Source organism: Plectropomus leopardus, chromosome 22, assembly GCF_026936395.1.
Source record: "Plectropomus leopardus strain MGB_pleo_1.0 chromosome 22, ASM2693639v1, whole genome shotgun sequence".
Taxonomy (NCBI): Eukaryota; Metazoa; Chordata; class Actinopteri; order Perciformes; family Serranidae; genus Plectropomus; species Plectropomus leopardus.
In genome coordinates, this window is record NC_142197.1 from 1627717 (window position 1) to 1632155 (window position 4439).

The window sequence follows — 4439 nt, forward strand, 5'->3', positions numbered from 1 at the left end:
TTATCTCCACTTTGCTGCACTGTTTTCAGTGTTTATGATTAATTATCTCTTCTTGGTGAAAAATAAATCATGCGAAATTAGGATCTCGCTGACTCCACCGGCGCCGCGCGCAGAGATGGCAGGTCGATGCTGTTAATTTCAGGTTGAAATTGACACACTAATTATAGTGCAGAGTGCTGCTGGAACACTAGCAGGCAAGATTATACCTCTGTGCTTCTATTTTTTTTTATCAGATACCCCCCCTCCCTTATATTTTACCAATTAAAAATCGTAAAGGCATTTCATTGCCCCGGGATAAAAAAAAACCGCAGCCTCTCTCCTAACATGGCCATCACTTTCCCCCATCAGATTCATTGTGATGTATTAGATGCAATAAATTATCCCATGTAACAAAACATGGCGAGCTGAAAGGCTGATAATCTGCAGAGGGGAGATAAGGATTCATTATTCCAAATCATTATGAATCCAGCGTTGGCTGTGACTTCTTTCTTAATCAGCTTCTGTGATCCTGGATACGTGAAGGGAGCAGATAAGAGCAGAGTCGTTTATAATTCTCCCCACCTCGGCCTAATATTTTAAAATAAAATCGCAGCGGTGGAGAGGAGGAAAAACACACACACACACACACACACACACACACACACACACTGGCTTTGGAGGGTGCACAGGACGAGAATAATAAAACACATTGAGGAAATAAATAAGTAAATAGATAATGCGTGGCCCATACATTTTTGGAGGTGTTTTGTCTCAAATTAAGGTCATCTTATTCGACATTTACAGCGGAGAATCATGTAGGCAGAGATATATACTGCAGCGTTTATTTCACGTTTGGAGTGGGAAGTGTCTAATAAAATTTAGGCTACACCGGGAGGCTATAAAAGCAGGGTGACCGTAAATGATTTACTCCGTTTATGCACTAACGGGGCAGAAAAGCCCCGGTGCAGGGGAGGCGTGCAGATAAAGCGCCGCAGCTCCGGCTGGATGTTTCTGCGCATTTATAGAGAAAGAAAAATTAACTCTTAAAAAAGCTGCTGTGTTGAATCAGAAAATAAAGGTGACATTATTCATCCTATCTGTCGCTGAGATTATAAATACCAGCTGGCTGTGGGAGAGTTAAAAAAATTTTTTAAAAAAGGCCAGTGTGCGCGCGCAGGCTCTGCTTGTTGTTGTGGCCCGGTGCACCGGAGGGCTCGTGCTGCTGTCACGCGGGCGCTCAAATTTTACATTAATCACGCGATTTTACGCCGGGAAAAGAGGAGACTTTGGACCCGGTTCAGAGGAGAGCAAAACGGAGACTGAACCCCTAACGCAGTAATTCTCAACTTATGGCCCGCGGGCCAAATCTGGTCCCAAATATGGTGCCAGGTGGCCCCCAAACCATTTTCTAATTAACAATAAATAAAAATTGATTGACACTGGGAATAGTTTTTGTACTTTTAGCATAAATAAGGTGTCAGAGTGCATAAAACAGTATCAAAAAAGAGCTTGTTGATAAAAAAAAGAGCCAGAGGAGGATCCCCCACACCCCCCACAGAGGTCCTAGATAAGACCCCAATGTCCTAAAATCCTAATAACATGCTGAAATGTTATAAATCCCAGAACTATCACAAAATCCGAGGTACATCCAAAAATCCAGAAATGTCCTATAATCCCACAAATTTCCTAAAATCCTTGAAATGTCCAAAAATCTGAGTAAAGTCCTAAAACCTTAGAAATACTCCAAAATCCCAACATTTCTAAAATCTGAGAAACGTCAAAACATCCTAGAAATGTCCTAAAATCTGAAAAATGTCCTAAATCCTAAACATGTCCTATAATTCTTCAAATGTTCTAAAATCCTTTAAATATTCTGAAATCCTAGAAATGTTTCAAAATCCTGTAGAATTGTTTCGAGTCCTGCAAATGTTCTAAGATCCCAGAAATGTCCAAAAATACAAGCGGAAACCCCTAAAATCCTAGAAATCTCCTATAATCCTACGAATGTCCTATAATCCTCCAAATATTCTCAAATTCCAGAAACGTCCTAAAATCTGAGAAACGTCCTCAAGCTCAGAAACATCCTAAGATAGGACCTACTAGAAATATCCTAAAATCGTAATAACATGAATGAGGCTGCTGTGTTTGGCCCCTGGCCTCCAGTCATTTTGAACAGTGGCCCCTGCAGTCTAGTCTCGTGCTCTAACGTGGCCCGGTAACGCAGAGTGAAGCCTGCACCGTTTACAGTCTCCATTTACAATTAATTAACGACTCAACAGAAAACCTGCACCCCCTCCTCTCCCCAAAACACAGTTTATATCCGCTTCCTTTCAAAATTAAAATGTATTTCCCTCCTTTCTTTAACTCTACACCCCGACTGCACAAAATTGATTCTCGTTATTTCCCCTCATAATTAATCTTTTTATTACACCTATAATATGCTTTAATTATCTGCCGCGTGAATATGCTTTAACCCTTGTTTTTCATTATCGAAGCAATCGCATTTATCATCCACCTTTACGTTAAAATGGAAGAGCTAATCGTTCCCTAAAATAAGAAGAAAAAAAGCAGATTAATAAATCATTACGATCTGGATGTGTTATTTTTCTAATTCTGTTTATTGAAATGAAAAGCTCCGCCGCGTGGAAACACTGAATTATTCATCATTTTAAAAGAAGAAGACACATTTATTGGTAAGTTTATACAGCGCCAATTATCTTTAATTTATTACCTTAATTGAATTTCTCCCCCCAACGATAGATTTGGGTGTGATCAGTTTACATTCTCCTCCGAAGGCGCAACATGAGAGAAGCCTGCAGCATCCTCCCTCTCCTCCTCTCCTCCTCTCTCTTCTCCTCCTCAGTGCATTTCACAGAGAGGAGGATCGGATTTGCTTGGTGCTCCTTTCAATGAACCGTGGTGTCAATAAGCAGGCTAGCAGGCCTCTCTGTGTGCGCTCCGGGTTAGCTGCTGCTGGATGCATGTGGAAGCAGAACAACTGCTAAAAAAAACGCACCGGGCTCCACAATGCAGCCGGGATCGCATTACCATACTGATATGGAAAAGATTTCAGATTTGTTTGCTTACACATTGTTCCAGTGTAGCTCTAATTGCTGTGGAGTTTGGCGCGGATCTTCGCTGTTGATTAGGCGGCTGTGGCTTCATCTGTCCCTTTGTGACGGGAGGAGGAAAAAAGAGAAGGAGCTCTTCTTGCAAGCACAAAAGGAGGTGCAACATTTTGTGTGTCATTGAGAGAAAATAATATATATATATATATCTGCAGAGCACAAAGTGTGCTGGCGCTATTAGCACAAAAAGTCCTCGTTTGAACCATTAAAGCTGATTTTTCTAACACGTGTTTTTATGCTGCACATTTGATTACAGGGGGGCGTTTATATTTGGCTCGTGGGCGTCACCTGGCATCCTCAGGTGTTACCTTACCTTGATTTATAAAAATATTACAAGAAAAAATAATAATAGTCATGTATTTGGCTTAAAAATAATTGGCAATGATACTCAACGTATGCCCCCCCCCCAAAAAAATAAACGCTACTTTCAGTCTCCATAAGATGCCAGAGTGCATAAAACAGCATCAAAACAGAGCCTGCTGAAACGTTTTACAATCTTGGAAATGATCTGAAATCCTAAAATGTCCTAAAATTTTAAAAATGTCCTATAATCAGACACGTCCTAAAATCTGATAAATGTCCTAAAATCCTATCAACATCCTAATATCTGAGAAATGTCCTAAAATCCAGAAATGTCCTAAAATCTGAGACACATCCTGAAATGTAAGAAATCTGAGTCAAGAAATGTACCAAAATCCTAGAAAAATCCTGAAAACATCCAAAAATCCTGGTAATGTGCTAAAATCCTAGACACAACCTTACATCCCATCAAAGTCCTAAATCCTAGATTTGTCCTAAAATCCTAGACACATTCTTACGTCCCGTCAAAATCCTAAAATCCTAGAATTTTCCTAAAAATCTAGAAACATCTTAAAATCCAAGAATTGTCATAAAATCCAAGAAACTACCTACAATCCGAGAAACACGGAAAATCCTAGAAATGTGCTAAAAACCTGGACACATCCTAAAACTTTAGAAACATAATAAAATATATTAAAAAAAGACCTAAAATCGTAGAAACATGTATGTATCTGCAGCGACTGGCCCCTGGCCTTTTTTTTTCATTTTGCAAAATTGGCCCCCAAACAAAGCAAGCTGAGCATCCCTGATTAATCATCTTAAAAAATACATTTCTTCCCTTTTCTAAATAAAATGACTCGTGTGACGGTTCCTTCCTTTCTGTTTGCTTTCTGCTCCTCAGATGAGCTGGCGTGCTCAGTACAGTAAGTACGGTAAAGAGGCCGCCTTTGGTTGGCCCCGTATGCGCGTGCAGCCTGCCCGGTAGCCTATGTGCGCGCGTGTCTCTCTTCGCGGTGTGATGATGTGACTCCG

At 40.4% G+C, this 4439-nt stretch overlaps 1 protein-coding gene across 2 annotated transcripts in view; it reads right to left on the minus strand.

The window, feature by feature from the left end:
* Nucleotides 1-4439, minus strand: part of LOC148185827 (uncharacterized) — a 377412-nt gene that overhangs the window by 62692 nt on the left and 310281 nt on the right. The window lies entirely within an intron of this gene.